Source organism: Chiroxiphia lanceolata, chromosome 1 (genome assembly GCF_009829145.1).
Source record: "Chiroxiphia lanceolata isolate bChiLan1 chromosome 1, bChiLan1.pri, whole genome shotgun sequence".
Taxonomy (NCBI): domain Eukaryota; kingdom Metazoa; phylum Chordata; class Aves; order Passeriformes; family Pipridae; genus Chiroxiphia; species Chiroxiphia lanceolata.
In genome coordinates, this window is record NC_045637.1 from 12,086,704 (window position 1) to 12,098,137 (window position 11,434).

The following is an 11,434-nucleotide window of genomic DNA, read 5'->3' on the forward strand; positions in this document are numbered from 1 at the left end:
ATGCATGAACTTTTCAACTTAGTACTGGTTTTCAAACACTAACTGCAAGTTTGCAATTTTTCTTCAGAACCAAAGGAAAACAGGAAAACATAATTTGCACAAAAAAAGGTATTCGGGTCGTCACTATAGAGCAGGACTAGGATGGAGCTCCTGAGCCCCACACTCACCATGTGAATGATAGTCACATTAAATTAGTAGTGAAGGGAAATGAAGAAATAGGGAAAAAAAGAATCTCTCTGCATCAGTGTGTAACTGTGCTATATTTTATAGATGAATGATAATGCTTAATGGCTTAGAATACGGTGAGGAGCTCAGGGTCTCCATTGAATGTCACCATTCAGGACTGCAGTGCTATATTTTTGATATAATTTGAATCTTTGAAGGTCTAATTCACTCCTGCTTCAGCCTCTGAGGTGAGGAGGAGCATGACATAGAGTAAGAGCAAGTCAGTGAATTTAAAAGAAAAATAATATTAGATTGGAACATGGTGTCAGTCTAAGACCCTCAAGGGCAGCTCCTCTCTCTGCAGCACTCGGGTTAAGGATTCATATATGTAACTGCTTTGAGATTTCAGTGGGAGAGGAAAGCAGGTGTCAAACATTGTTATTTACACTAAGTAATTGCCTACAGAAAATCCCAGAATCAGATCTTTGTTCTACATTCACAAATCTATTGCCTTAATGATCTCTTTTCAAGCCTTTTGAGCTATAAATAGGTTTGTAAGTTTAAGAGCTGGAAATAAGCCACCAGCACTGTGACTGAGTATTGTGAAAAGGGTTTATTAATTTTAGGTTGGGGGAAGGGTCTAAGTTAAATCTGAGTGGGGCAGACATGCTGAAACAGCCTGTGCCTGTTGGGAAGGAGACCATGGGCTGGGATCCACTGAGGGGGGGAAGGCAAGGAATGAAGGGAATAGGGATGAAAAGCAACACAAAATCAGTGGGACTAATATGACACGTGCCAAATGTTAAGGTTTTTGAAAATAAGCAGTGATAACTATGAAAGACCCATGCCATAGCTAAAAATAGTTTTGGTTATGTGCACAGAGGAAAAACACATAGACTTATGCTGTAGGAATTTCTTTATGCAAGTGGCAAGGGACTGTGTTTCTCACAGCAGAAAATGTTACACCACCAGTTGCCATCTTTGCAATAATAGGCCAGTATGGCCAAGCAGCAGTGGCACGTAAGAAGCAAGTAGCTGTGATGGAAATCAGGGAAGTGAGACTGCTGAATTAAGGATTTCTTCCTGCCACAAGAAGCTGGAAATGCTCTACTCATCTTGTACAGACTCCAGGTACTGAACTGAGGACATCACCTGCTTGGAGCAAGCCAGCATCTGGAATGACCACAGCAGAGTGCTAAAGCTTTCAGCATCTCACCAGTGGAGGCCAGTCTTTAGGCTTTAGACCATTTTACCCCTATTTGACAAAAAATTTGCAGCTTCTCGAGGCCACAGTTTAGGTGCTACTCATTGGGAATTTAGTAGAGACTAACTGGCCTTTCTCTATTTGCAGAAATTTGTTTATTTTCATGTTGTAACTTGCAGAACAAACAACTGAGCAGCGGTATCACCAAGGACATTTTTTAATAAACTGTGCTAGCAAAAAATAATTCTAATCATCTGTAGCATCTCGGATGCATACATTTTTCTGGCCAAAAACTGCCTGAAAGGGACCTTAAAACCATCCTCCTCCACCACTGCTAACAACAGTAGAAGAGGTCTACAGAATGTCCCAGACTCCGTGCCCAGTCTGACTCCTGCTGAAGACACCAAAGTAGGTGTAGTGATGTCTGCAGGAACCACTCTGTGCTGGCCTTTGGTTCATCATCCACCTTCTCTGTATTTCACCAGTATTTCTACTGAAATTTGATCTTAACTATCAGCTGCCTACAGGGTTCCCTGTGTATTGCACCAGGATTCTGTCTCTCAGTGGGACAACCAAGTGTATTGCTTGTGCTAAGCAATATACAAGGGGCCAGGGAGACAGGTAGAGGTTACAGGAATTAGATGGCAGTGGGATAAAGCAAGCAAAAGAGGTTTTTTTCCAGCTTATTTTTTCTCTTCCTTTTCTGGCAATGTTAATAAGACACTAATCACATTCAAGTTATTTTACTCTCAGTAGGTCACAGTTGCTTTAGCCTTTAAATATAGAGAACAGAGAAAATACCTGCCCTTACAGACTCATGCAGTGAGTCCACAGTAGAGGTGGGAATGTCTCTGAGCATCCTGCTCCTGCATAGCCAATCTCACTGTGATCTTGTCCCAAAGGACACAGCCAAACCAGCTTGAGGAAGGGTTTGAGGGTAAAAAAGTGCAGAAGGAAACCTCCCATCATCACACTATCTTCATATAAAATATAAAATGTATAAAAGTCTACAGTCCCATTTTCTCCCAGGGGCTTCCCAAGGTGCTGCTCTCCCCTACAGTAGCTGAGGTCTGCAGGGAGGCATCTGCCAGAGCCAGGCAAGCTGTGAGATGGGAAAGAGGCAAGGGATCTGTTATTGCTGGCTGGGAAAGGAGTAGAAGGGAAGATTCTCTCAGGGTGCCTGGCTGCTGAGAGGATGGTGCTACGTGGGCATACGTGAGAGACTGGCAGTGGAGGAAGATGTTGCGCGAGGACCGGCTGCCATTTCATCACGCTGAGCCAACGTGTTTGCACACATACACTGATCACTCCCTGCTCAGCCGCCGTGGGAGGCAGGTTTGGCTGAAAACCACTTCTCACTGCTGAGTCACCCCTTGCTGCTGATACACTCCCTGATTCCAGGCCCCTTCAAGGATGGTTAAATAAAGGTTCCAGAAGTGCTTTTGAAAAGTAGGGTGCAAGTGAAGAAATCAGTTTGAATCCTCCTAGGAATGGAAAAGCAAAAGTGGGGATGAGGAAAGGATAAAGTCATTGGACTTCACAAAACTGGGTTTGATTCTTTGGATCTAACTTTTCAATATACTGTGCCTGGTCTCATTTGCTGAGAAGTTGAAGACTATCAACTTGGGATCCTCAGATGTTCAAGTACCTTGCAAAATCAGGCCAATTGCATCAAGATAGCTATGCATTTAAGGAAGCATGGGCTCTGCACATGACATTAGAAGCCTGTTGTCAATAGCCCCAGAGTTACACTTACCAGAAAGAAAATGCTTGTGCTTTTTCAATCAGAATGATATTGTACATTCAGCTCTTCTCTGCTGTTGGAAAGACCACAGAGAGTGAAATACAGTGCAGATACCACTGGGTAACACATTCCTTAATGATATTTTTAAAGCATTCCACATTGGCAGAACAATACAGAAAGAGGAAGAACAGAGCACAACCTTCACTGAAAATGGAAGAGGGAAAAAATAATAATCACAAGAGCTTTTCATTGATGTGGGCTGTGGCATCGTGCTATCTGCTGCTCAGAGCAGACAGTGTTTCCAAAATATACACAGCGCAAATCCAGCAGAGTAAAACTTGAATAACTAGTCATGATCCCCTGGATTTAAATAGGTTGCCAACTCCCTATGGAAAAGGGGACCAAAAATAACTAAATCTGGATCATTGGAATATTCCAATTGTCCCTCAAACAAACAACCTCTGCAGTAACATTTGATTTCCAGCAGTTTCCCTCTGAAACTACAAAGATCTGGCCATGGTGCCCAGTGATGCATGAAACTGTTGATCCATTCTCAGGATGATTAACGGATATGTATTTGTTGTTAAACCCTTGAGAGAAGGATGTGATTTATCACAAAACAATGGTGAATTTCACAGGAGGGTACCAGGCTCCGTATGGCTGTGATAGAAAGTCAGCATTGAGCAGGCAATGTTTTGTATGGTCCTGGAAAAATTTTAGGACAGTATTACAGCAAGGTAAAATTCAGGTGCCATTGAAATTGACTTCAAAACTCCTGTTGACTTCACTAGAGCCAAGATTTCCTCCAAAGAATCCCTACGTATATTTTAGATCTCTGGAGCTTCACTTTAATAGCAATGTTTTTCCTGTGGAACTAGAAACAGAGAGGGGAAAAAAAGGGAATTGAAGGCATATGGCAGAAAGATGAATCAAAGCTTCCCTCCCCCATCTCCTTTGTGGAAAGAAGCTTCTGTGCCCTCAGGCGACCAAATCTCCCTTTTCTTCTCTACCTTTCTCTGCCTTCCTACAGGTCTCATCCCTTCAGAGCAAAGGAGCCCACAGGCAGCCTGAGCCTGGTAATGCTCCACTGCCAGCACTTCTTACTCAGCAGGATCAGCCAAAAGCCTCAACAGCATCCTGCTTTATCATTCACCTTTATGCTTAGTCTTAAAAGGTTGACAAGATTGAAATGTGATGGCTTCACTGTACCCCTAAGTGAAGAAAAGACAATGACTTCTTTCAAATGAGTCCTGCTGAAGGTCCAGCTTGCAAATGGACTGACGCGGGGCTTTAGCTGAGGCATCTGACTAAGACTGGTCACCAAGTCCTTCAGTGTGTCATAGGCAGTCAGTGCTGAAGAGGGAGAGGGAAGAAACACGACAAGCTGTATCTATTACAGTCTGTTTCAAATGAACGTCTTACCTTTCATCACAAATAGTCAGTGTCTGATCTAGTCTCCAAACAGGAAACTTCCTTCTCTTTTCCAAAATGTTATTGATGACAAACTGTCATTAGAGAGCCTTGCTACCTATAGAATTGGCAAGGTCTCTTTGATTTGATTCCAATGACAATCTAGAGGCAGGCTGTCCACAGCCAAACTATATGTGAAATAAAAGGAATCTTATTTTGGTGAAAGGTATTTGTGTCTGTATTTCAGTTACATAAGTGGTAGTGTTTTGGGAGGACGTGGTGCCTGGAGTTTCAGAAGATGTTTTGCCAAGAAATCACTCCTTGGAGAAAGCTACTTGCAGCAGTACAGCTTGCCCTCTCCTCCTTTTTTTTTTCTTTTTTTTAATTTATATTTTTCCAGGAATTCATCATTCACAGAGCTTGGGTAAGGAGGGAGTGCTGCATTCATAAGACCTGCAAAGAGAGCCACTGCTCCCAGCAGGCTCAGGCAAACACATTGCAGCAGGTGAGGAGCAGCACTGTCTGTCACTGCAACCAGATCCCACCAGCCAGCTGATGGCGATTTCCTTCTTCTGGGACAGGTTGGAGCAATTGGTTTGTAATCCGACTGAATTTTGGCCAGAACACAGCCCAGGAGACTCACTACTGAACCATTTCACTTTGACAGCTGGCAACAATTTGTGGACTGCAGGCACGCCTGCTGAGCTCTGTGCTCAGAGGGGGACACAGGCTTTAGCAGAGCTTGCCAATGTGAGAGACACCTGCTCCTGCCTCCCAGCTCCCACCTGGAGATAAAAGCCTCAGTGTCTCTCAAGACAGAAATTTTCCTATCACTTGTGAAGTGCAGGAGCCCCCAGCATATAAATCATCCCTCTCTCTTCCTTCTTTCCTTCTCTATTTCAACAATTGCAAAAAATAATTTGATAAAAGTCTGCTTTAGTTTCAAGGACTAAGTTAAGCTCAGAGAGTATTGCTCCAGATCAAGGCATGGACATCAAATCAATTAAATCAATGCAGTGTCATATCTGCAACATCCTCATTATCAGATTTCACATACAATATGCTGTTATCACAACAGACAGTTCCTCCTCCCAGCACTGTAAGTGGGAGACTTGCCATTAGCATCAATAGAAAGTGCACTGAATCCTGAAGAAATAAAACAGCAACCTGGCAGAACAAGGCTCAGACGTTACACAGACTGCAATGGTATAAATAACCACCCATATCTTGAAAAATTAATGCTCCAAAAGCTCTGTTTTATTGGGATATCAGAGAGACAAGCTGACACAGTGTTTCAAAGAGTTTATGCTGCAGCAGCCATGCATAAAATGTGCCCTCTGTGTATGGTCCACGTGGGAGCAGGAGGACCAGGTTTCACACAACAGTGTGGCACAGACACAAACCACCGCTCCTCCTTGGCACACTCAGCTTCTTGCCTGTGATGGTAGGATGGGATGGAGAAGAAAAGCAAGCCCAATGAATGACCACAGTGGGAGAGAAATAACAAAAAATCTGGAAGCATATTTCCTATTTGTTTTTTGGTGCCACTATCTCAGATTGCATTGGCAATCAATGCAAGGGAATATTATTGTGCTCTGCGTAAAATTGCTTCATCTAGCTGCATTAAAGTAAATTCATAAATAGAAATGGTGGAATGGAATATATTTATTGCACTAGCCTTGATAAATACTTTAAATGCATTGCTTGCCATCTTTGCATTTACTTTATTACTTGGAAAGATCAGTACCTTTAAGAGTAAAGTTGCTGAATTCAACTGAAAGTCAAATTCTTGGCAGGTGACAGAAAAAACAGCTCACTGGCTTCTCATATTACTTTATTTTTAATCCACTGGTGCCACTGCAGTGCTCTGCAGTGTATTTTGAATACAGAAATAAACCACCTACACTTTTTAGTGAAATACTCTAATTCAATTTGAATACAAAAGCTTTTAATAACAGCTTGTCCCTCCAAAAAAAACCCCAAAAAACAAAACCACCATAGTCTATACTGTCAATTCATATGTGTCTGCTTAAAAAAGCCTCCACACCTACATCTCCAATCACATCACCTTGTCTGCTTTTGCATCCTGGGGAAGATGGGCTTTGCAATCCGCACTGAGAAGTGGGGAAGGCGAGTCAGTTCCCAGCTTCAGGAAACCTTTGTGGGAAAGATGGAAACAAAAGATCCAACTAGTTTGTCTGGGGCAAGTTCCAGGTCAGTTTGGTTCTGCTCAGCTGAAGTATAGTTGTGTGGCATGGAGCAGCGTGAAGCCTTTCCCCAGAGTAGTGGAGCAGCAAACTTTTAGAGTTTTGTATCCTCTGTCACCTGACAATCTTCAAAAAAGTCAGCCGGGCGCTGGCTTTCAAGGCTGGTGGTCTTCTGATGAAGTCCCCTGTCCCTAACTACAGAAGTGCTCTGAAGTCTTCAGGGAGAGGGAATATATCTTGTACACACTTGTTCCTCAGGGAGTTCTTCTCAAAACCCTGTCCTGTTGCCACCCAGCTTCCCATCACTCCCTCCTCCCACTCAGCTTCGTCACTCTGACTTCACTATGCAGTTGAGGATTTGGCCCTGGCAAGACTGTGGATCTAGAAGAAAGATCAGAGGTTAATCAGAGGTTAGTGAGGGAGGAAAAAGCAGGGGCTTGAGGGGAAAATGGGGTTGACATCTCCCCTCAGCCATTGTTACGGTCCCTCCATTGGCAAGAGCACTAGTGGGAGCACTTATTTTTATTACCTCAAGAAGAAAAGCATCAGCCAAAGATGGGGGCAGGGCTGTCAGAACTCATCTCCTTTTGGCTTCCCCCTTCTTTAGGAAAAGAATGTCTCCTGAATTCAAGGAATCCCTCATTTCTCTCAAGATGATGGTCTTTACAGCTTTTTTTTAGTTTAAGAAATTGTCAGGCTCCAAAGTTGCCTTTTTATATATCTTGAAATAAAGCCACATTGTTTCCCCTTGCTTCTGCATTATTCACTTTGCCCTGCAAATCCTGCTGAGTGAATTACGATGTTTATTGCTCTGCCTTGTAGTGTTTTCTTCATACTTATCTGAACAATCTGCAAGAAAATCTGTCAGTAAAGATCTCTTCTTTCATAAGCAGCTGAACAATTACTGGGACTGTTCACTTCATCCCATCAAACACCAAGTCAAAACCACATTGTCCATCCCACCAGATAGACACTACCCCAGCTCTGTTGTAGAACACAGGGTTGGCCAGTCCCTCTGAGCCTGCAACAGCATTGTAACAGAGATAGGAAACCAAGGGAAGAGCATTTTAGTCCGAATGATTCACTTCAGGACACACAAAATTGGCATGGAGAAGCAGAGAACCAAGTCTGGGGCTCCACATGGTTCAGAGCAGAAAGGAGCGCAGGGATTTTATTCAGAGCAGTCACTAAGGCACCAGATTCAACCAAGGAGTCTCCAGCTCTTCTCCTTGTACTGCCAAGGGACGCAAGGGAGTACAGCACCGTGCATCACCCTGTTGTAGGATGCTGTGTCTTCTCAAGACCTTGTGCTATCACAAAAAGTAAACAAGGAAGAAGTAGTTTGCCTTCTGGGATGCTCTGCTGGTGCTGTCCCTGTAGCCCTCTACAGCAAGACTGCAAAGATGAACATTCTCCCCTTTACTGGTGTTCCCAGATGTGCCTTTATATCTGATAATTTTTTTAGATAAAAAATTAGATTTACCAATCTAATTTGATTCTAGTGAAATTTCAGAGGCAATTAAGGGTTTGCTTTTTGGCTTTTTTTCATTTCCTCTCTAGTAGAGATCAGCAACTACAAAGACACTTTCATATTATCAGTTGTACTTCTCAGATCACAGAATCATTAAGGTTGGAAAAGACAGCCAATATCATTGAATCCAACCTATGCTTGAACACCACCTTGTCAAGTAGACCATGGCACTAAGTCCCATGTCCAGTCATTTCCTGAACACCTCCAGGGATGGTGACTCCACCACCTTCCTGGGTAGCCCATTCCAATTCTTAACCATCCTTTCAGTGAAGTTCTTCCTGATGTCCAACTGAACCTCCCCTAGGGCAGGTTGAGGCCATTTCCTCTAGTCCTGTCACTGGTTGCCTGGGAGAAGAGGCCGATCCCCACCTGGCTACCTCCTCCTTTCAGGTAGTTGTAGAGAGCGATAAGGTCTCCCCTCAGCCTCCTTTTCTCCAGGCTAAACACCTCCAGCTCCTTAAGCCACTCCTCATAGGATTACTTTCCAGACCCTTCACCAGCTCTGTTGCCCTTCACTGGACTTTCCTGAACTGAGGGGCCCAGAACTAGCACAGGACTCAAGGTGCGTCCTCACGCGTTGGACTGAGCACCCTGTTAACAACACACCACCGGAGTGCAACACAGGCATCTCAGGCGGCTGCTGTCAGGGATCCAGGCTTACCCTCGCCCTGGGCTCCCCTCTTTAGCTCATAAATTGTGCTCCCTACCCTCCATTGACGTATTACAGTGCACATGGCGGAGATACAAGGAAAGCAGGGAATGGAGGTGGCACGTTTCTCTTCTCTTGAGGACAGAGTATGTTTGAAATGTGTCAGGATTTCTGAGTTAAAGCAGCATAATGAGATGTCAGGGAAGGCGAGCAGAAGGGGAAAATTAAGGCAACAGATTTCCCTGGGAAACCTGTTTTCCCTGTTTTCCAGAAAAACCATTGGAGGAAAACGCTATTCTGATTAATGTTAATTTATCCCTTTTTCTCTCTCTCTCTTTTTTTTTTTTTTTTTTTTTTTATCTCCAAGGCAGGATATAGGGCAGAGCAGAGACCAGGGAAATGGCAGCCCCGTCGCCGAGCCAGCGCTGCAGCAGAGCTGATGGAGTATCTAGGTCAGCGTGCAGCAGCAATCCTTTGCAGATGACTGAGATCTACAGAGCCAAAGGCCAGTCCTGGCAGTAGAGCCAAGGGCTCCTTCTGCAACTGAAGGGCGTAAAATCAGCTCCCCCTTTCAAGCAGCGTTCGCAGGAGGGAAGTTCAAGCCGCAGCCTCCATGAGCTGGAACTAACGCCCTTCGGCTCCACTCACCCGTCCCTGTGCTCAGCGGAACACAGGCTGGGAAATCAGCGTTGCCATGGGATTCGGATACAAAAGGCCGAAAGATGTGGATGTCAATCAAGTACCCAGATATACAGGGAGGATATTTTCAGCCCTCAAACTAAAACTGATGTGGAAGCTCTTCTCTAAGAAACAACACTTTGCTTTCTCAGGCATGAGAGCAATGTCAAATGTTACCCAAATTTTTTTATATTTTAAATGTCCTCACTTAGCTTTGAAGGTTTTCAAATTTCACACAGGCTTTAGGAAAAGCTCATGCACTCAAACACTTGGCTACTTTTTCCAAATATGTTGCTTGGCCTAATGAGAGGCATTGCCTCTGCTGACAGCCTTAGTGCCCTCAGAAGAGATACAGCTTTGGAAGCCAGCACACTGCCCACTGTGAGTGCACAGATCATGTATCATGGGATCTTTCTCCTTTCTGCTTCTGTGTCTCAACCCACTGGGACAGGGGCATGAAAGGATCAGTGCTTTCCCTATATATCATCCCTGAGCATCAATAAGACTGGCAGCTGTCTCTCAAGATTTGTACTAAACAGTTCTTTAGAGGTTGATTCACAGAGCTACAGCCTTCAAAGTCAAGACACACTGCTAGATCATTCTGTCGGGTAGCAGAGGCCATCCAGATTTGTGCTGATTTTTGTTATGTTAAAACATATCCTTCAAAAAAAGACAGTCCATTCCTGATTTGATAGACACAGAAGAGGGAAGATTTCCCTGTACTGACAGAAGTTTAGAAAGTCATTCACGAGGTTTATTCTCCCTTGCTGAAAACACCAGGAGAATTTTCCTGATAATCTTGATTCCTGACAGAAGAATACATCAAATTTTGTGCTTTGGAGCTGAACTGGTAAACTGTGATGCCAAACAGCTAACTAACCTGCCTTGCCACTGAAGGTTTAATGATACACTATAGATCATGTGCCCAGTTTTCAGTAGGAATATTAGAAAAGGACAGTGTCAGATGAAATGTTCATGTTTCTAGAAAAAGGCAGCTGCTTCTGTATATGCTGAGAAAGGAGGGTGGATATTAACACAAGGATTTTGAGGCAGGAACTACCTATTATTGGTATTTTGGATGACAGCTATCACATTATAGGTGTTTATCTAATAATATTCACCCTAATACTGGTATGCTTTGTCTGAACTAGTCAGCCTAAGGCAGATCAGTTCTTTGTTTCCGCCACAGCAGAACTTGCTAGAACAGCATTTTTAATTACGAACATTTCTGCTTAAATTCTTCATGTTCTGATTCTGGATAACTTCCTCTTTAAACTGGTATTACAGGGCAAAGGAAAAAAAGATCCAAAGTAGAAAACACTTAATTTAGTGAGTGAATAGTATTGCACTCTTTTTACGTGGGCGCATATAGAGGTATAGCATTTCACAAGGCTTGATGATTCCCACTAGTCTCAGATCTGTCCATGCACTTTTCTCTTGGTCCATAGAGGTGACCCCATAAATCAAGTGCAGGGATGGTTGTGCACAGTCTGAGTGATGCAAACAGAGACATGTTTTGAACAGCATATAATGCACATTTAATTGTATTTATTTAGTGGCGGTGCTTAGAAACAGATGAGACTTTTGCACTTTTTTCATTGTAGACATGTTACATGGAAAAACTGTCTGTCCATCACTAGATCCTGCATAGGCATATACTCACGAGGGGCTAGCAGAACATAAGAGTGCAGGAAGAACCTCCTGTAATCTCTGTATGTTTTGCATCCTGCTAAAGCTTCACATATCTGCTTACTAAGAAGACAAAAATAAAGGCTATTATGTGTCCCAGACAGGTTTACTCAGAGTCTTGTGGAGTAGGGAGTATTGCAATCCACATGATAAAACT

General features: G+C 43.4%; 1 long non-coding RNA gene across 4 annotated transcripts in view; it reads left to right on the forward strand.

Moving 5' to 3' along the window:
• LOC116795224 overlaps window positions 1-10,471 on the forward strand; it is a 29,384-nt gene extending 18,913 nt beyond the window's left edge. For 3 of the 4 annotated variants that reach the window (XR_004360000.1, XR_004359995.1, XR_004360007.1), the window contains one exon: window positions 4,144-5,242. This is a non-coding gene — a long non-coding RNA (uncharacterized LOC116795224). Of the gene's footprint in view, window positions 1-4,143; window positions 5,243-9,277 lie in introns of those variants that run through there. The other variant, XR_004360005.1, reaches the window with a different exon arrangement.
• The last annotated feature ends 963 nt before the right edge of the window (window positions 10,472-11,434 follow it).